Source organism: Pagrus pagrus (assembly GCF_965226575.1).
Source record: "Pagrus pagrus genome assembly, chromosome: 14".
NCBI classification, from domain to species: Eukaryota; Metazoa; Chordata; class Actinopteri; order Spariformes; family Sparidae; genus Pagrus; species Pagrus pagrus.
Window position 1 is genome coordinate 4,895,570 of NC_140198.1, and position 22,631 is coordinate 4,918,200.

The window sequence follows — 22,631 nt, forward strand, 5'->3', positions numbered from 1 at the left end:
AGGCTGGTTGAGGTACAGCAAAGAGCGGCTATGATAATGAGTATAACTCAAGAAGAGCAGCGGTGTGTTTACTGGGGAAACTACAGGTCACGGTCCCGCATTAGCACCGCTGCAAAGCACTGGCGGAGACGATAGAAATACGACGCCACCAAGTGGACCAACCACAGTCCTTGTGGTTTCCAACACTGCAACGTGCAATTACATTTCTGAGGATGAGCATGTCCGGCTAACTAGTCAATGAATCACAAAAATAACTGACAGATTAATGGTCAATGAAAACAATCATTAGTTGAGGCCGTAGTTAAATTCCCAGCTGCAGCGCTTCCATCTTGGCTAAGAAACGCCATCAATCATCTCTCAGAGCTCGAGGGTGGTACACAGTTACTGGCTGGTCGAGTGGTTGGTCGTGTTAAAGTTGTGGGATCTGAAGAAGAACAGCGTGAACTACAAACCGATTACTCGTTTCTTATTAGCACTGCTTTGCCGACAGTTGGAGAGGCAGCTGTTGTCTCCATGTGTATTGGGGTAAACACACATCTGTCCTTACTACAGATTTAACAGCATAATGTATTCCAAGAAAGCACCAAATCATTCCAGGTAAAGCTGCTTACTCCCACCTGGCTAATAACAAACAGCTAAAATGACATCATACTCAACAGGCAGTTACCAAAAATAAGTGGCAATCCCAAATTACATGGAAAAAAATGGGAGCAAAACAGAGTGTAGACTAAACATTTAACAGGTGGCGGATCAAAAACACAAACCGAAGGCAAGAGACAAAAGAAAAGCACACTGTGTTTTGGTGGAAAAAGGTTAGCTGAATCCCCTTAAAGGTAGAGTTAACCACAAAATCAAAAATACATATTGTTCCTGTCATCTGTCATCAGTAGTGAGTTGTTGAATTTTTGGGGATATCAGCCAGCAGGATTTTTCTGCCATCTCTCTCTCTCTCTCGAGTATAGTGGCACTAGATGCCAGTCAGTCAGTTTGTGGTGCTCAAAGTGCCAAAAAAATTACATTTAGAAAACTCAACAGCAACGTCTCTTTCCAGAAACCATCGCCAAGTTACTCGAGATAACCCACGGACCTTGTTGTGAGCAGTTTCATGCAGGAACTATTTTATTTCTGCTGAACTACACCTGCTAACACTGCCAATCTACTCATGGACGTCTTTGTCCCTGAATTATCCCTTTAAACCTCCACACAAACGTATCGTGTACGCACATTTGGCAAGCAAAGACACACAAACAGGGTTTTTAAAAATCTCAGGACTTGGAAATTGGCTGATCTGACCATCAGTGACTAATATCTTTTGGTTTAAAAATCTCAACAACTGATGTGCAAGTGCTTTGGAACAGTATGAAAAGATGAATCCTTTTGGTTTTTGCACTCCGAGTGTTTATTTTCACCACGTTTGGCAAAAACAATTACCTTAAGTGCGTCATTCACCATCTCCTTTCTCTGCTCAGCAATGCCTCGAGTTAGCTGCTGCCACTTGAAAATCTTTCACAACGGGTTTTGCATCTAACAGATGGTTGACACTTCAGCTTGGAACAAAAAAAGTTAAGAGTCAGTCAACCAGACTCTTCACAAGAGAGGGGAAAAGTTTTCACACTGACATATCAGTGAGCTTGTGGCTAGCTGCTGACATTTGGTTTTCATTTGGTTTGCTGACAATGCTAACCAGCCGTTGCTTGGCTAAGTGCGAACATCCAGAATCTTATTCCCTGTTGTGTGAGGACAGCCTTCAGTGATTCTCCCTATAATTTGGTGTTTTTCTTACAGCAGCAGTTGGAGAATAATTTTGACTTTGGTTCCACTTGCAGTGTTTGAGTTGGAAAACTGGGTTTTTGGTACGGATGTTATGATAAAAACACTACTTTCAAGAAGTAGCCAAACCTGATTTTATGCCTACTCTGAAGGGAAAATTGGGCAGCCACTTTCCTCACTGTATTGACCAGAGAGGGAAACCATCATCAGCCACCCTGACGAATTTCGTCTGAATGTTGTTTAGTCTACCAACCAGTGGTGGACTCAGGATGTTAGAGGGGCAGGGGCGGAAAAAAAATGAAGAGGGTACCAGCTGTATGCGGTTGGGCACCAGCACATAGAAAGGGAACTGGAAGGGCAACCAAGAGCACACTTCACCATGTTTTGTCCGTGGAAGCGCACCCTAGATGGCACTCTATCATGTTTTATTGTCTATAGTGGCACCCTAGATGGCATTTTATAACATTTTGTACACTGGAAGCACACCCTAGATAGCATCGTGTTTTATTTACCATAGGGGTATCCTAGATGGCACTTTATCGTGTTTTATTTACCATAGGGGCGTCCTAGATGGCACTTTATCATGTTTTATTTGCCATAGGGGCGTCCTAGATGGCACCTAATAACGTTTTGTCCACTGGAAGCACACCCTAGATAGCATCGTGTTTTATTTACCATAGGGGTATCCTAGATGGCACTTTATCGTGTTTTATTTACCATAGGGGCATCCTAGATGGCACTTTATCGTGTTTTATTTACCATAGGGGCATCCTAGATGGCACTTTATCATATTTTGTCCACTGGAAGGGCTACAGAATGCAAAAACTCTTACTTGACTTATGCTAACTTTTTTATGTAGCATTTCAGGCCTGCTAGTATTTTTAATGATCGGATCAAGGGTTCACATGTAGCTGTCATGGGGGGCTGAACCTGTGATTGTAAGCTGACAGGACAGTCTCTTTAACCTCTTGTTCTGGTGGCAGCCCAGCATTTATGAATGCATATGCGAGGAGGGAACCACTGACCCGTTAAAGTGAAAGAACTGGCGGTAATTGGAAATGTCACTGTATCTTCTTAAAATTCCTCTCCCTTCAACTTTTGGAGCTGGATCACCCGAAGCACGAGGCAGCCTAACAGCTCTGCAACTGCCAAGAACAGACTCCAAGTCCATTTTCTCCGCCTCTCCATCACTTACTCCGTCTCCACCTGATATCCCTCTTTTTCCCTCCACTCTTTCATCTTTAGTTTCCATGTCTACTGCATGTCTCTCCGTCTCCCTTTCTCTCACGCAGTACACACAATCCTGTCTCAATCAGTCCAGTGAACCAGAGCCCAGACAGTAGATTGAGATATTACTTGTTCTCTGGAGGGATGGAGTGGGTGAAGGAGAAAGAGGGAGACGGGATAGACTCTCCAATGTACGACTTCATCTTAATCAGTCCAGTGAACCAGACTCTGGGTCTGCACTGGGTTACTTCCTGAACACAAAAACAGAAGAAGAGACGGCGAAAGAGAGAGAAACAGTCTGCAACAGTCAGCCTGCTGTCTCGCCAAACAGCTATAACAGATGGTACAAGAAATGAGTGCTTTTATCTCCAGAGCCAGAATTCAAATACTTTGAGTTTTTTTAAAGCGGTATCCATTTTTACTTTGACTTCTGACTTTGATTTTGTTGCTGACTGAAAGAGCAACTCTACTCAAAAAGACTTCACCAAATCTTTTACATTTGGTATTCAAAACACTCAGGTGTTAAGTATCTCTTACATTCCCAGCAGCAGCTACCTTAATTCAAAAGAACAACAACTACTACAGAAATAGGTTTCAATCGCACCATTGTAATCAGTGCAACAAACAGCAAGATGTTAATTGCATTCAACAGAAGATCCAAAATGAAATATTGTTTTTGTAGTTGATCTCCTCTAACAAAGCCCACCTGTAACCATTAGTATCAACTTCCAAAACTCTCTTTGCGGGTAAAACGGACTCGGAAAAGGTGGGTTATGTTATCACAAACGTCTGGTTATATAACCGTGAATGTAGCAAACAAAAATGTTATTCCATCATTAACCAGTAATGTGTTTTTTTTCTGTTTGGTACATTCAGGAGCGCGTTGGAAGAGACTGGAGGCACAGCACTGACGTCAAACATAATTGGACGGGTTTGACTTGTTATTAGCCGCTCATGCAACAAATCATGAAAGCCAGGATTGTGAAGATGTTGAGATGTGTCATTCCTACATCAGTCCGCGAGAGTGAACTGATTTGTTGCACGACAGTTTGGGACTTTGTGATCCGCTTTTAACCGTCATGTGAATGATTCAGAGTGCAGTCCTGTAGAGCCCAACCGATGCTCCATTTTGGGGGCCAATGCCAATATTAGCTGATATACATTGTTATTTTTGCAATGATCATTGCACTGAGACAGTAAACTTACTGGGAACTGAGTCATTATCAATTATTCCAAAACTCCAGCCTCTGCATATCGGACAACATATACGCCGATAACATTATATCTGTCATAGTCCAATATCGGCCAATAATATCGGCCAACTGATTCATCGGTCGGGCTCTACAGTCCTGCATCCACAGGTAAGTCAACCTTGTTCCACCCGGCCAATGGGAACAGACAAAACACATAAGGAACAAACAGGAAAACCCCCAAATTCCCTGTGGTAAGCTAATGTAACTTAAGGTATGACTGAATGGGATCTTATTGAATCATACTGTGTTGTTCTGTCATTTTAATACAGTGTATTTAACTTGTAGATAAAAAGATTCAACCAGACTGAACTGAAAATGTGTCAACAGAAGATCATTCATCAAAATGTTTGATGATCAATTAGGGTAACATCGGTATACCTCTTTAAAGGTATACCCTGGTATGAAAATTGATAATTACCATGTGTACATTCGCCTTTAAGGGTCATCGTAACTGATAACAACAGTAATTGTGTTATAACGTACACAGTGCTCATGAAACTGATATGTTTTGACATGTTATCATACTGTGAGAATCTCGTACACAGCTCCCTACAGTCACAATCAATGATTCATTTTATTTCCAGCTTCTTCAGTGTGAGTTTTGCTGTTTCTGCCAGAATTGAGAAATTGTGACTTAGTCAATCGTTATTTGCATCACACCGTATATCTTGCAATGTTTCCCTGTATAACAGTGCAGTATAGTGTGTGTATGTATTACACTGCCTTATCATACTATTGGTTTTTGTTGCATCTGATCTCATACTGTACCAGCAGTGTCTAAACCTGCTCTCTGTCAGAGTAGAAACACGACAATAGCTGGAGGCAACCAGCTGTCAGAGTGAATGAAACCATGTTGTACGAGGGAGAGAACACTATCAAACAGAAGGAAAAAAAATACAACCATATTGTGAAATAATATGGTTCTGGTTTCGCTGAGCATTTCTGACAAATGAAAAAAATAGGACCCCCTGGCTAAAAGAAGAGAGGAGAAATCAAGTTTGGAAAAAAGGAGCAGAGACCAGGAAGAGATTCAGAGATCAATATGGGAGTGAGAAGAGAAAATAAAAAGGGAAAGGAAAAATGAGTGATATCCGAAATGATGGAGGAGGACAGAAAAAGATGAGAGGTGGACTGGGAAAAAAAAATCCAGACAGTTCGACTATATAACGCCAAGACAGACAAACAAGTGAGAGAAAGACGGCAGGGAGCAAACACAGAGTTAAAGAGGCAAACAGAAACGTTCCACATAAACTAAATTACATAAAAGAAAACACAAACCACAAGCAGACATATGCACAAAAACACTATGAATATGAACCACCTTAAGCGTTAAGCTCCCTACATCCTGCTCTAATCACCACGCTATATTAAACAAAATTAGCCTTGCTAATTAACACATTCATTTAAATTATAAGCTAATGGTGTGAATATGAACTCCGTGTCTTAAAGCAACCAGGAGAAACAGCTTTCACAAAATCTTAATAAGCACATTTAATAGTATAGAGGAACCTGCAGTCAGTATTGTTTAAACACACAGTCTACGAAAGCATTCAGACGTACACAAGTTGTATATACTACTAACATCTGCATACATTAAAGCACATACAAACACACACACACACATTCACACTGTGACAGTTGGCATGCTTCCCCGCTGCCCTGTGGCCAAGCGGCGATACATTAAAGAGCTATGTGACTGGACTGTGGCCTCCTTTTCAGAGCATAGCTCACATTAGCCAAGGGGAAATGAATGGCAGCCAGACAATGCACTGCACACACACACACACACACACACACACACACACACACACACACAACCACACATGTACAAACAAAACAAGAGGAAATGGCCAACAGCACGGCTAATAACCGAATCAGCAGGATTTGGTGTGATTGGTCCAAAAGTAATTATTACTTCTGCTGAAGGTTAAATACTAAAAAAAATCAGCCAAGAACACTTCAGCTCTCAGTGTTCAAAGAGCAGCCTGGCCTAATTTAGTCCAGATTAATCAAGGTTACTTAGTTAAATGTAACCTACTCTAGTCTAGAGTTCATTAGTGTCTACTTTTAAAAGGTTCACATGCTTACACAGGTGTTTCCAATTACTCTGGCTGATTACACTTCCAGTGGTCTTACAAAGCTGCGCTGAGAACGACACATCACAAAACTTTGTGTGGCAATAAGAATAATAATGGGGTTAACTGTCCTGCCCTAATGAGGACAAATGAACAAACAACAACAAGACGGTGAGAGTGATGTCAATCAAGAGTAATCCATACACACCAACAAAGTCCAAAGGCGAGGCATAATCAGGCAACAAACACATCACCGAGATAGCAACAGCGTCAGTCAGGACTGATATTTCTGGCCGTGTCGTGTTGAAACACAGAGACTAGCCTGACAATCACACCGAATTGAGATTTCATTTTACTTTGTGGTAGCCAATCACGATAACCAATCAGTGGTGAGCGGCACGTCTGCACAGAAACTGCAGTAATGGATGCTGAGAGAGAGTTTTGACAACTATTAAAGAAGAGTTTCTACAAGCTACAGTACGTCAGCCTCATCTACACTTTAGGGTTGGGCATTTCAAGCAAAAACTGCTATGTAATAGTCAGCAGGAAGTATTCAATGATTATACAAGATGGCTATGTAAAAGGATGACGTCACCATTCTTAATCCACATTACTGAAATCTGACTGGTTGGATGTTTCTCCAGTTGGTGGAAACAGCCGTCAATGAGCCCGACGCAAGAGAAAGATGTGGCATCAGATAGTTGAAACAGAGCTAAACAAAAAAACATCACCAGTGTCAAAATTTTGGACCCACAGTGGACACCCGTCCCAAATTTCCGAACACATCAAGCAAAAGAACATCTTAATTTCTGCTTCATCCATCAATGCAAATGCACAACATTAAACTTAACACAATAAAAGATAAAAACATAAATATCTAAAAGTGAAACTCAAACGTGGCCCAGAATGTTTCATTAGGCTTAGACAGCCGCCTCCAGCTCTCGTTTCTCCTGCTATCAGCTGCTGTAAGCCACATTTTCTGTGTGCATAGTTTAGTGTCAGCCCGAAACATTTACAATAAGACAAACAGCGAGAAGGTTGACTAATGCATGCTGGGAAGGCCAAGTCGCCTGGGGAGCTAATTAATTGGCTGACTATGACACTGCCGAGAGCACAGCGTCTGACTGAGCATTTAAAGGAGACCGTGCAACAGATCAGGCCCAGGGAGAAAAAACGGTCCAGTATCTGGACACGCAACTGCAGGTGGGGAAAAGAAAATAACGTGTCAGCTATTTTAGCAGCACACGAGATCTGTAACACAACCTGTGCTGTTGAAGTAGGGTACGCTTCAGCACAGAAACCCAGTTTGAATGTTGGGAGGAAAAAAAGTGGGGTGAGAACAGCTGTTACTGCTCAAAGACTAATAGTGTATACGTGATACATGGCTGTTTGAGGGTGTGCTCACACTCCCAGCACGTTTATAGCAGCTTATTCACACTCTGGAGCATTTCCTCCTTTTAGCTTAGCTCATTTGAACAGGTGAGAATAATGTTAGTCAAGCTGAGGGTATCTGCACCTGAAAATCTCCCCTCGGTCAACTGTGACTAAAGATACAATATGCAAGAACTCTGCATTAGATAACAGTCAAGATCACAGTGTGTTTTACTTGGTTTCTGGTTGCTTACTTCCTTGAAAGACTCGAGAGGATGAGGAAGATTTTCATCAGTAATGGTGGTTGTTATAAATGGTGTTCTCTACCAGCCGAGCAAGTTAGGCCACATTACTCTCGAGTGTTTATTCACCCCAAACAGTCGGATTACTTGTATTGTACATCAGCCATAAGCCAATAAGCCACGCGTGTTTGAATTCAAGTCAAACTCTGACTCAGCTCAGCACTCACTAGAGACTGAGGTCCTCTCTCTTCTGCTTCGCCTCTCCTCTTTGCAACATGCATGAAGTTGACAGTCAACATTACAGAACATAAACACCTGAGAGGTCACCTCCACCAATCACTGCTGCAGTCGGGTTGATGGACAGGAGTGGAGAGAAATCCCAAAAGTTTAAAAGTATCTCCGAGCTCTTCTCCATCTAAAAGCGACAGATTAGAGCCGGGTGTTTATTCCTCCAGAAGTTCTGGCTCTGCACCCTTTCTTTCTCCTTCAGAGCTCCTCCAGTCATCTGATAAAACCTCTAATCTCACAAAAAAAAGCTTGAAAAAGACTCGTGTTGCCTCGCACTGCACATAACTAGCCACTGAGAATCTGAATAAACCAAGAGGACAAAAGAGTAAAAACAATCCCGTCATTTGAGCTACTTAAAATCTAAGATCTAAAAAGAAAGGCCAGGGTTCATTTCCTTGACATGACTGAAGTTTCTCTAATGGTGTGATGGACCGGTGACCTTTTCAGTCAAGGTGTTTCCCTTCACTTCCACCCATTGTACTCGAGCACAGACGTCACACACTTAACCACTGAGACGGTGTGGACGTGTAGAAAAGTTTCAGAGCCTGGAAGCTGCAAGTTTCACACCAATTTTGAACAATTCGATTTTAAAAACATGTAGATGAGGAAGTTGATACAAACAGAAATGAGAAAGGGTTTATCACTTGAACTTTATTAGCGCAGCCACCGAAACCTCATCAGTGTCATCCCCAAGCGAGCAGATGTCCCCGCAGATGAAAATGCAAACGAAGGTGTCGCGAGGAGCGTTGTTTGATTTTCAAACATCTTGACAGCAGCATGCGGTCGACGTATGGCGAGTAGATGTGTTCAAAACTATTACACTACAGTCAGATCGTATCTTTTGTGTGGACTGTGTAGGTTTTCTGTTCATTTTGTCACGTCCATTGTTAGTTACGCCAAACAAACCCTGATGCTGCTGATGAGAAAGTCACTAATGATAAGACGATGCTTCCCAGTAAAGCCCGACCAGATAACAAGAGGCTGCAAGAAACAATGATTTTTTTCTTGTTGATTACTTTCTTCATTATCTTTTCCAGCCCACCTATTCATCGTCTGATCTTTAAAATGTCTGACAGTCCAAAAACCATAAAGTATAAAAAGCAGCCGGCACATGCTCATATTATAGAACCAGCAAATGTTTGGACATTTAGCTTTTATAAACCACTTCACCTATTATCAAAATTGTTAGCAACTAATTGCCTGCTGATTAACTAATCTATTAATCAGCTGGTGGTTTTAAGCGGCAGATTAGACCCGTGCCTGTTTCTCTCGATTAGCGCTCGCGTGTGATGAAACAGACGTTCGTCCACACATAACAAAAAGATCCTCCGGTTTAACAAACTGTTTTTATTCTGAATGTGAAAGACAATTTTGCTGGACACTTTGTCCCGTCTCCCCCGTCCGTCTCCAAAAAGCTTCCAAATCCGTCCGACTGGCTGCGTCCCATTTGTCATTCTGTCCGTCCGTCTGTCTGCCTGTAAGCTTGCCATCTGTCTTTCTGTCTGTCTGACTGCTTGACTCTTTGCCTTCCTGCCCATCTACCCATTTGCCTGCCATCTGTTTGTCTGTCTGCAAGTATGTCACCCCTCTGCTCGGCTGTCTGTCTCTCTGTCTGTCTGTCTGTCTCTCTGTCTGTCTGTCTGTCTGTCCGTCTCTCCTCCGCCACAGTCAGCCCCGTGCAGATGACTGTGCAGTTACCTCAGCAGAAAACTGCGATGTGGCTCGGTGTCTTTTTTCAGCACTTTGCAGCACTTAAGGTCAGCAGCACACTACAACAGTTGCCATGATGGTGATCTATTATTAAGAGACTGTAGCTGCAGAGGGCCTAGCGGGCAAAACACACACACACACACACACACACACACACACACACACACAGTAGAGTACTCTCTTGAGATGAGTAAGCAGTCTGGCTGTCAGGACATTAAGTGAATGCTTGAACATCTGGACACACACACACACACACACACACACACACACACACACACACACACACGGAGATAACATATTTGTTTTTAATGACAAAACCACAACAAGCGTTTAAAATGGAAATCAACGGCGCTGATGATGAAGCTGCGCCGTGCTCGCACACTAAAGACACACTTAACTGACAAAAGCATCAACAACAACAATGTGTGGAAGTGAAGCCAAGCAGCACACACACACACACACACACACACACACACACACACACACAGGCACACTAACATACGGACACACACAACTGGCCGTTGCTCGGAGCTCCTTGAGGAGCCAGAGGTCAGTCAGTTTGATAAAGAATCCTTGCATATAAATTGCTTCATAACAAGGCATCTCTCAGAGGCAGCGCTGCATCCGTGTGTGTGTGTGTGTCGGTGTGCATTCATTTGTGTACCAGTGTGTGTCTCGTTCTTCTACTATGATCCTGTTGTGAGTCTGTGTGTGTGTGTGTGTGTTGATTGGACAGAGTAAAATCAGCCTGCCTGGGGAACAAAAAGCCACAAAAAATAAAAGGTCTTAAAAGCTTTTGGCAACAACCGAACCAGGATATGCAGAGCTGCTCGCCCTTCAGCACTTTCTTCTCTTCTTCCTCTTTCTGTCTTGCTCTTTTCCCATCACCTTCAACCTCCCACTGCCTCCCTTATCATCTCTTTCCATCACAATATCTGCAAAGGTGTCATTCATTACTGCTTCTACCTTTGACAAGCTGCCGTTAGCTGGTAGCTAAGTTAGCCGTTGAGATTTAGTGGCACTATTAGCCGACAGGAGTTCGCCTGCACCTCAACCTCGGACGATGAGGTAGGCATCGGGCAACAGGCTGGGACTGACCACAGCCTCTGAGCCAAACAGATGCCAGTCTGAACACGTGGGTACAGTACGGAGGTGACTCACAGCGGCTCTGACCCGAGCTGTGACTCAAAAGGATAAGGCGGGGAACAGGAGAGACACGAGGCGGCAGAGGAACGAGACACAGTCAGGCAGCAGCAGCGTGTGAAAACGGCGTGCAGAGCTGGAATATCTTCATATCGTACTCATTGAATTGAGATTTACTTCGAACCAAACCGCAGGTGACCGAGACTGTTCTGGTGAGTTCACTTTGGGGTTAATTTAAAGTTTGGATGAAGTGCGTTTAAGACGAGTCAACGAGGCAACTGAGCTCGTCTGGAACGTGAACAGATGGCGTGTGAAAGTAAGACAAACAGGTGTGAAAATATTTCCTTTCTTGACATTTTGTGAGTTGATTGTGTTTGCGGGGGATGTCAGAGTGTCGCCTCCTGAGGTACAACGTGGTATTAGGAGACAGGGCAGGCTGGGGCTAGCTGGTTAGCATGCTAACTTTCATCAGCACTGTTGTTTCTTCACACTCTGTTGATATTAATGTGACAAAAACTCTTGCACTGTGTCACTCTCTACATCCTCCAGTCACCCGTCCATCATTTTCTCTGCACCTCTCCCTCAATCACCCTTCGCCTCACTCCCTTACTCACCCGTCACCCTTCCCTCCTCTTTCCCTCCCTGCTTGTTCTCATCTCCCTGACACTAAATATGTCCTCTTCTTCATGGGGAATAAATAACAGGCGAGGCTGAGAGAGGATGGACAGAGGAGTGTGTGTCTGTCTGTGTGTGTCTCTGTGTGTGTGTTGAGCACTTCTTGCCTGTGCACAAGCAAGACAGCAACAGCTAGAAGGCATGCAGGGAAGACTGCAACACACACACACACACACACGTCCAAGTCTATTTTCACTCTCTTTCCTTCAGTCTCCTTCTCAACCCATCTCCCACACACACACACACACGCACACACACAGACACACACACATATGCAGAGCTATTTTTGGAGGGAGCCACTAGAGAGAAAGGTAGGCAATGAAAAAAAAAGCAAAAAAAGAGAGAGAGGTTCACACCGACAGAGTTTGACAGGTAAAGAGAGAGAAAGAGCACCAAAGACAAAGACTCACAAAGATTTATAAAGTCAGGTTGAGAGACGAGTGAGAAAAAACAGCAAGAAAGAGAACAGAGAGCGAGAGAGCGACGGAGGAAGAGAGACGAGAGAGCGAGGGAGAGCAGTGATGGGGAAATAGGGCAACTGTTATGAATGAGCTCAAAGACAGAAAATGTCAGGGTGTGTGCGCGTCTTGGATTTCGCGTGTGCCTATAAATGTGTGATGTCGGGGATCCAGAGTATACCTCAACATCAAACGCACGTGCACACACGAGCACAGACGTGCACACACGAGCACACTGTAAAAAAAAAAGAAAAGGGGGAAAAAAAACACGTTCGACACCCATCGCACACATCAAACATCCTCATCAGGGCCATGCTAACAGGTGTGCAGGAAAAAAAAGAAGAGACTGCAACCTACTCACACAGTCAGACATGAAAGCTACACACACACAGACACACACGTTTCTTTCAGCTCGACAAAATGAGCAGAAATCCATCCTTCATCCTGTCATTTTTCAGAGGTTTTTCTTGGTGCGTCGTCTCGATGAAGCACTGCTGTTCGGGGACACGCTTTGTATACAGTTCTCTTATTTAGACGTGTCACTTGCGGTGTGCCAAGATGATTTCCCATCAGCGATTTGTCTGACACTAAAATGCTAATAATCCAGACGAGCATGGTGTTATCTATGGCATCTTCATACGGCAAAGTGACAAGTGGAAACTATTCTCTGTTGCAGCTTGTGACGATCGCAGAGGTGTATTTTTACATCGATTCAGCCGTGGTGCAACGTTAAGCCTTCAATTTGTTTATTCAGTTTATAGACAGCAAATGAAAAGTGAACTATTTTGATGATTGACTGATCGTGTCTGGGATCTGTCATTGCTGCGTGCTGCTGCTTTTCCCTGTTTAGCCCTTGGCTGGTTGGCTCTTTGGACGGCAACTCAAGTCTGGCAGTCTGTCGATCAACCGCATTGATCACGACTGATATATTTCAGCAACTATCTGGCAGACTCAGACTCAGATCTATGGCTGGTGATCCTCTGACTTTTCATCTCGTGCCATCAACAGATTTAAAATGTTAACTTTCCCAGTACTTGCTACATGATAAGCCTCAGCTGTACCTTGTGGTAAGGGCTAATTTGCAAATATTAGCATGCTAACAACCAACAATGAGAACAGGGTAGGCATAATACCTAGATAACATCAGCATGCTAGCATTCTCATTGTTAGCATGTTAGCATATGTTTAAACAAAATTTAAAAATATGCTACCGTGGCTCTCATGTAGCCGGGTGTTAATTTCAGACCCTAAATGAGAAACAATGAATCAATCAATCAAAAAACTGATCTTCAGATGAATCAATAATGTAGGTAATCATTGCTTTGCACAAAATCATCCTGATTTTAGCTTATTTTACAAACAAGAATTCAATATCTTGAGAAAAAGCTGATCGCCGCTGGACACTATTTCCTAACTTGAGGTGCAGAAACCTCACAGATGAAGCTCGCAGATTGAAACCGCAGCGCACAGCCGAGCTTATCTTCTCTGCCTGCAACTCTAATGTTGTGCTCACGACCTCGCTCGATAGCACACATACACACCAGCATCTCCTGACTGACTGGAAGGCTCAGAGCCACTTAAGAGCAGTCATGAGTCACTCTCTGATGCCGATATCACCATCACCATTCCCATCAGCCCTCTCTCCTGTGATCCCCCCCCCACCCCGCTGAACGCTCCATGGGGAGTCCCTGGATGGAAGAAAAGCTCGTTCCTTATGTCAAACAGAGACGACTGTTGTCTCCATAAAGTGAATTAGTTTTGTGCTATTACTCTCAGGGGGGACCAGAGCTACACTAAGTGAAGTGTAAAATAACACAGTAACAAAGATTAAATTCTCCCTGCTAGCTGTAGCGTGGTTTAAGCCTAAATGAGGAATGCTAATGACGCTAAGAACCTAGCTCGGTCCTGAAGGGAAACTGAAAGATGTCAGAGATTATTTCCAAATGAAACATCTTGTTCGTTTGAGTTGATCCCTGCAGGTACTTTTAGAGGCTGGTTACCAAACTTTGATATTTTCATGGCAGCAAGCCGAAAAGTACAATATCAAAAAAATGTCATTCGGCACCAAGTTTTTAAATTACCGAAGGAGTAAATCTCATCAGTGTCAGTGAACCAATGAGCATGCTGGTACCAAGATCTAATAACGCTGGGATAAACTTGGGCACCATTCACCTTTGGACTGGTACCAGTACCTGGAAATCACCCAACAGTAGCTTTATTCTGTACTTTACTCTCTCTTTAACTACAATGTAATGATACTTGTCTACTAGAATGGCACTCAGTAGAGCGCATACCTCCGCCAAACCCCAGCAGACCCATTTAATTTAATCAAGCCTTCTAATATCAAACTCAGTAGCCCCGTATCACTCTAAAAACCAGCCATAACTGCTTAAACATCATTTAAGAGCACCAGATCTGGCATCCGCATCAAATCGTACTCACTCATAGATACCAGCCACCTGAATTAGCCTCCATCAAGATCCATACATTATTCCTTGATATTGCAAAACACCTTTTCTTAAGAGAGAATAAAAACCACGTCCACACCAAAAGTTAACGGGGTCTTATCTGGGCCAAGTTTGGTGGAAATCTTCGCTGTAGTTTTTGTCTAAACCTGCTGACAAACCAACCAACAAACAAAAGAACACGGGAGAAAACATGACCTCGGAGGACTCACCAAACACGGTGAAACACCAGCATTGCTTTAAAGATGGAAGCTGTTCAAAGATGAAGGAGCCGCTGGAGAAACTGGTTCACAGCGGCACAGACTGTCCACTAGTTAATCTATCGCGGATGCCGTTGTTCGCTCTATATAAGAAAAAGAAATCTCACACCGCTGCAACTCCAGAGTCGGTGTGTAACAAGTATAAATGCAGGTCATACAAACAAGTTTAATAACAAAAAATAATAGGATCATTATTTTACAGCCGCTGACTAAATATATGGAGTACTTTTAACTGCTGAGCATAAAGAGTAAGTATATCAGCAACTTCAGGAACTTAAAGTGTGAAGAAGTGAAGGTGTGAAGGCAGTGAGCTGGTGTCAGGGGGAGGAAATTACAGGAAGAAACTTTGTGTACTAAGCTATATACACACACATATACTGTATACTGGTACACAATATGCACACACACATGTGCACACCAACCGAAGAGGCGTCAGGCCAAACAAACGAGCCACAGAAATCAAATAGATTTCCTTTATCACCTTGCTGGCTCCAGCCACCAGAACATTAACACAATATTTATTGATGCTGCCACCGCTCCGGCTGCTGCCGCTGCATCATGGGAGCGGGAATGAGGGAGCAGAAAACAAGAAAAGAGGGGAGAGAGAGAGAAGAAATGAATAAAGAGAAAGAGAGAAAGAAAAAAAAAAAGAAGGGAGAAGAGGCTGAGGTCCAAATAATTTTCTAACTAAGCCTCCCTCTTCGTCTCCTGAAATCTGCTGACAAACAATGAAGGAGGTGGGTCGGAGCCAGCGGGCCCTGGGGTCCTGCCAAAAAAGCCAGGAGGAGAGAGTGCAAAAAGGGGGGAGGACAGGTGGGAGGGGAGGGAGAAAAGAAACACGGGGAGATATGGAGGATTGATCCATCGCTCCACTGCCATCAGGAGTTCATTAGCTCCTGGGAGGGAGTGAAGCGGGGATGAAAAGGACAGAGATGGAGGATGAACACTGTGCCCTTCACTCCCAGTGACCCTGACGACCACCTCCCTGTTTATCTACCTGCACCACCTCCACTCCTCCTCCTCCTCCTCCTGTCCTCCTGTCGTCTTTCATCCTGCACTCTCTACATCTCCTCCTCTCCTGTACCTTCTGTCCCTGCTGGCTTCACCTTCCCCCGTCTTCTCATTTGTCTTCTTTCTCCGTCACCCTCTCTCCCTCTCTTCAGCTACCCCCCCCCCCCCCTTTATCCTTTACTTATTATCCATCTGCAAACTTTGTCTCTGCGCTCTCAAAACTCGGCCGAAGAGCAATTTACCAGACGTGAAAAGTAAAAATGATGTAACCGCGTCCCCCTCTGCACCTCTGCTCTCCTTGCTTCTTTTATTCATTTTGATATATTTGATGGGGTTTTAAATATATATTAAGCGCAAATGAAATCTTCCGAGGGATGACACGGCTTATTTCCATCTTGGATCACCGGGTGTTCAAACAGGGAAAAGAAGGAAGGTCTGACATACTGTTTCTGTCTGTTGTTTACTCACCAAACACACACACAGCAGCTCCTGAAAGTCTTCCTATCAGGAGCTCAGGCAGCATCTGTCAGCCTGTCAATCACTGCGCTCACAGAGCTTTTTTTTATTTATCTTACTAAATAAGAGTAGGAGGTAGCTGGCAGACGGAGAGAGCACAGTCAGACGGTTAGAATGTAACTACTGGATGATAATAAATGCAGCTGGAACACAAACGTAAACATTTCTGACAGCAGATTATTCACAGATAAACGTCAGAGGTCGGAGAAGATGCCCGATGAAAAAACGCCAATGCCAGTCTTGACTTCTTACCGTGCAGTTAATCACTGTGGACTTTAACTAGACACACTGGTTCTCCATACCTGTCAGGGCCCAACGTTAATGCAAGTAAAGTAAACCCTGCGTTTTGTCGTGCAGCCGTCTGATCACTCAAGGAAGTTAAAAATAAACGTGATGTCTAATTCAACGCTGTCAGAAAATAATCCTGCAGACCGGAGTTAGCAGAGCATTAATTTAAAACAGTGGTAATAAATGAGTAAAACATTTGCAGCAACACATCCAACGTTAAAGCTAGCAATTAAGCACAATTTGCACAAACTAACACGGTCTTTAAAGACGAATCCGCGGGAACAACTTAGGTGTGGACGATGTTAAAAATGGTGGAAAGTGAAGACAGACTGTCAACATAGACTTAAAATACCAAAACTAACTGCGAATAAAGATACTCTGAGATCCTTGTTTTGTTTGACCAGCAGCTGAAAACCCCAAATCCTCACGCTGTAGGATGGATAACTCCTACTGTAGGACACAACACATTTATGTTATATCATAGATCTTTATACGACCGCTGATGCTCATGTGTCATTAACTGAGGGGAAATGAAAAACAAACAGATAAAATAAGTATAAGGAAACGAAAGAATGGCGAGCTGTGCCGCGATTATATCACTGTCAACGTTTGTGGTAACAACATCGACTTCACAGTGACTAAAAATGGATCATTCATTTTATCTGACAAAACCATCTGCTGCACCAGAACGTTCACTGCTCTTATTCAGTCAGCGAGGGTTTTTTATTTTTTTTATTTGCAGGGATGAAGACTTCTGAAGTGCATTCCTGCTGCAAATTACTCCTGCAAAATCCCTCCGTGTAATGTGCGCACCGCATCTTCTGCTCGCCACTGATGTGTGCAGGTGTGCAGACTTTGCAATTATCCTTATTACTAACGAGGCTGAGTCACAGTGGCAGAGCGGGAAAAAAAAGAGAGAAAGAAAGCATGAAAACAGGAGTCTGACGTCATCTCCTGCCCACTGAACAGCAGGTTAGCATGCACGCAAACACGCTCAAGAACGCACTAATGAGCTTCTAGGCCACAGCAGGGTTACCTGCTGAAAGTAAACACACACAGGATAGTGCACACAAACACGCCTGCAGCCTTTAATCCACCACACGGTCGCTAAACCTTGTGAGACGAGACACAACCTGCACGTGAGGAAACCAGAACAATCCCACAACCAATTAACACACAACCAAGAACAAGATTATATTGACGTTTATCTGTTATTGTGATTTAACGACCGATAACTGCCGACATGAACTGATCCTGAACTGTTCTGACAGGTGTTTTAATGTATTTGTGTCATCTATGTTTCCTTAGTGTAACTAAGTACATTTACTCAAGTAGTGAGTAAACTTCCCCCCCATTGACTCTCCAAGTGGTGTTACCGCGCTGCGCTGCTGTCGCAAAGACAACAGGATCATTTCTGTTTTCCTGAGAGTCACAAACAACAACAACAACAACAACAACAACAACAGGACGAAACCTGAGTGTATTCAGTCCAAAATAAAAAGGCTAACCTTCCTTTTCCCCGGCGACTGCTCGGTAACTGGCAGACAAAACTTGTATAGTGACAGCAACGGTGTAAACACAGATGGTTTTATTATTCTGCATCTGTTACATCAACATTTACTTCATATTCATGTGTTGAAGCAGGTTTAATATCAGATACTTTAAAACTTTAACTCAGGTACCACTTGATATCTTTACTTTACCTCTTTAAGTTTGACTCTTGGATGCTTTTTACAACATTTCTTAACTGTAATAATAATAATAATAATTCATGTTTTTTCGCAGCGTAACTAACTGTAACTTAGTAAAAGCAACATTATGTAGAAATTGGCATTTTGTGCAATATGGCGCCCCCCGCAGTTTTCTGAGTGCAACACCGCTGTCGTGAATGAAAATCTCAGGTCTGCAACAACACAAACAAAACTCACTGCGTCATAACAATGTTATGTAACGCTGTCGTCCGACCCTCCGACACACCTTTTTACAAGACCCTGTCCCATCAACATGATTTTAAAGCTGTTATTTCAAGGTAAATAAGTTACATAATGCTAATAAAAATGTTTTATTTTTGTTGTATTGCCTCATAATTCTGCTGCGTTCTTCAAGAGGAGAGAAGACAACATGCACCGGATCAGAAAGTTTGATTCTGATCATACTGGAAATCCAAAACTGGGCGATTCTCAGATCCAGTACACACCAACGAGAACATGAACACACACACACACACATACACACACGCACACACACACACACACACACACACACACACACACACACACACACACACACACACACACACACACACACAAATCCTCCTCAGCTACCAGTAATTCCCCTGTGACCAACATGCTGGTTAGTTAGTTAGTAAGCAGAGCAGAGCGCGGCAGAGAGCCGGTGACATGACAGCTAGCCAACCCGCCTGCAGGCAGCTACACACACACACACACACACACACACACACACACACACACGCACACACACACACACACACACAGTCCTTCAGCTCACTTGGTTCCCATCCTTCTTATCTGACACATATTTCTGACTCACACACACACACACACATTTGCCCTGGAGCCTTGTGTGTAAAAAATGTATGTGCATATCCGGATGGGTGTGTGTGGGGGGGGCATGCATGTGCGTATGTGCAGGGGGAATCGAGGGTACAGTTAGCGTGACGTCAGCGGTCCATTCATGAACAACACCCCTCCTCCTCCTCCTCCTCCTCCTCCTCTTCACTACGTAGCTGCTAATGCGATACAACGCACCACGTGGGGGTCCTTACCCCCTTTCCCGGCCAATCAGGGCTCAGCGCTTAACGCAGCAGACACAAATACACACACGCTACGCTTACACCCCCCACCCCCACCCCGCCCATACACACGTGTGCGTATGTACACATGTGAGGCTTACTGCGTACTCCAGTTACACATGACACGCTGTACAGGCGAGAGTTGGTATGTACACAAACATCCATCCCCTCCCGGCTGTGCGCCTACGTCAGATGATGAGAGAGATCAGAGGGAGAAGCATGATCGATGGGGATGACGAGGGGAGTGATGGCGTGATGGCGTGATGGATGGATGGATGGGATGGGACGGAGGGGAAGGGGAAGCAGAAAGGTTGAGATGAAGGGATGAAACATGGACGACCGGCTGGAGGGCTGTCAGAGGGAAACGGATGCAAAATAAGAAAAAATAAAAAAACAGCTCTTGTCCCTGTTCGCTCGCCTTGTAAACAACCACTGTCTCTAGGCGAGAGAGGAGAGGAGAGTCTCGAAGGAGGAGGAGGGGAGGAGAGAGGGAGAGAGGGAGAGAACGAGTGAAAACAAGATAGCACTGCATCAGGAACGATATGAAAGACAGAGACAGAGGGGGGGATAGAGGGAGAGAGAGAGAGAGTTGTTATGCCCCCACACACCATGACTCATCTCCAACAGGAGGAGGCGTGTGTGTGTGTGTGTGTGTGTGTGTGTGTGTGTGTGTGTGTGTGTGTGTGTGTGTGTGTGTGTGTGATGTGTGTGTGGTGTGTGTGCAAGAATTTGTTGAGAGTTTGAAAAAGCATGGTACGTGCATCTGTGCTTGAATATGCACACACAGTTGTTAGTGTGTGCACAATTCAGTGTTGATGGTGTGTGTGTATGTGTGTGTGTGTGTGTGTGTGTGTGTGTGTGTGGTGGGGAGGGGGGGGGTGCTGCTGTCACAACTGGGAACATTTAACAAGTCCCTAGAGGATCCCGGCTTAATTGATTCAAGGCTGGAGCCAGTTCGGCTTCACGTGCGCCATCACAAGATTTTCTAAAAAAGCAATCTGGATAAACTGCGACATTCATTAACGATCAGCATCATATTCTTTTACAAGCTATCACCAAGAAAAAAAGGTGCCGGAGATAATAAATGCCCCCCCCCATCCAACCACATGAGCTCACATCTGACTCCCGGCGTGTCAGCATCCACATGTCCGAGCTTCTTCTTCTTCTTCTTCTTCTTCTTGTTCAGGTGAGGATGCAGCAGCCACTCGTCCACCACAGCAGCTCCACAGACAGAGAGCTCTGACTTTGAGGAGGTAAACAACAGCCACTCCCCCCTCATCTAAAGCCAGCTAGATCTGCACAGCAGAGAGCAGCAGCAGCGGGTGGAGGAGGAGGAGGAGGAGGAGGAGGGTGAAGGAGGCAGAGAGGAGTTGCTCTAATTCCTTGATGTGTGTATGTGTGTGGTTGCGTGCTCAGCCTCCCTAAAAACCAGCGCTGCTCCCCTCCCTCCCTCCTTCGCCTCCCCCCCTTCCTCTCTGTACTGAAGCAACCTGCATCTCACACACACACACACACACACACACACAACCTGAACTTCATCTTTCCTCTATGTGTCCATACATGCGTGTGTCCCGGCTCTCCTTCTGCAAGTTGCAACTCGCCACACCGACGCAAAAAAAAAAAAAAACATGAAATGACCCTATTGGATGCAATTACGCGCAGATATAACCACACTTGGACGCGCTCCAACTGCCCGCTCGGCGCGCGCACTTTGATTCCCATGATGGGGGGGGGGGAGCGTTCACGTTTACGTTTGCAGCACAAGTTTATGTCACCTCTCTTGCGTGTGCACGGAGGGGGGGAGGAGGGGGGGGGCAACCCGGGTCGTTTGTCTTGCCCGTCGCTGCGGCGCATTAACACACCGTACCCGCTCCCTGACCCACATGCACCGCTCGGGCTGACCGTGACTGACAAGCCCGCTGCAAAAAAGTGCGTACAGCCCAGAAGCTGCGGCTAGCCTAGCTCTGCTGTAGCACTTGCAGCAGCAACTTCAGATGTCCTGCAACACTCCCACTTTTTTTTTTTTTTTTTTTTATTGCATTTCACCATTTCCATCCGCGCATAAGCGCTATTTTGTATTTGTGTGTTATTATTTACCTTGATCGCAGTCAGCTTCCGTTGCAGAGACGTCCTCAGTCCTGGACGGCGGGCGATTCCCAGAGATTAGGAGATCATTGGGAGCCAGGCACATGTAGTTTTTTTGTTTTTTTTTCTCTCACACACAGCGCTTGTTCAGTTTGCCCACTCGGTGCCCGAGCAGCGCTGCTAAAACAAGCCCCGACTCTGTGGATCCACGCTGGGTGACAGGACTTGTCCCTTCCCCTCCCTTCCCCGTCCCCCCTTCTCTTCTCCCTTCCCTCTCCACCTCACGGTGCGTGTTGACAGCGCGTCAGCTCTGCAAAGACCGGCCGCCGAGTCCAGATCCGAAATAAAATCCAAAAGTGGCAGCCAGACGGAGTTGCAGCCTTTTTTTCTAAGTCAACAACAACAAACCCCGTGGTGCCGCCGCCGCTGGTCCTGCCGCTGCCGCTGCCGCCGCCGCCGCTCACCGTGTGGCAGGCTGCGAGGTGCGCACAACACACCGCTCACAGGAAAGCATGTCGCATTTTGCAAAAAAAAAAAAAAAAAAAAAAAAAAAGCAGTCCCCCAAACGTGGTGTCAAAATCCGACTGTGTTTTCCTCTCCGGTGCCAGCGGTACAGGAGGAGGGGACGGAGGAGCGAGCGGAGGGAGGAGGAGGTGGTGGAGGAGGAGGAGGAGGAGGGGTGAAAGAAAGAGAGGAAAAAAAGAAAGAGAGAGAGAAAAGGATGCTTTATTTCCAAACGATGAGTCAGAAAAGATTGCGAGCCAGTTTCGCAACGTCCCTCCTTCAGAAATAAAACACCGCGTCCTCCTCGTCTTCACTTGCTCGCCGTGCCTTCGCTTCCTCTGCTCTGCCCGGCGTACGTGCACACACCGCTCCGCAGGAAAAACGCACAGGCGGGTCTTCTCCTTTGCAAAGCTTCTTCTTCTCTTTTCTCCCTCCACCACCACCAACATTAAAAAACACACACACACACACACGCGCG

At 44.8% G+C, this 22,631-nt stretch overlaps 1 protein-coding gene across 2 annotated transcripts in view; it reads right to left on the bottom strand.

Moving 5' to 3' along the window:
* jade2 (jade family PHD finger 2) overlaps nt 1-21,765 on the bottom strand; it is a 190,997-nt gene extending 169,232 nt beyond the window's left edge. For both annotated transcript variants that reach the window (XM_084374194.1, XM_084374193.1), the window contains exon 1: nt 21,662-21,765. The gene's annotated coding sequence lies outside the window, so the exon portion shown is untranslated. The remainder of the gene's footprint in view (nt 1-21,661) is intronic.
* Nucleotides 21,766-22,631: the final 866 nt, after the last annotated feature.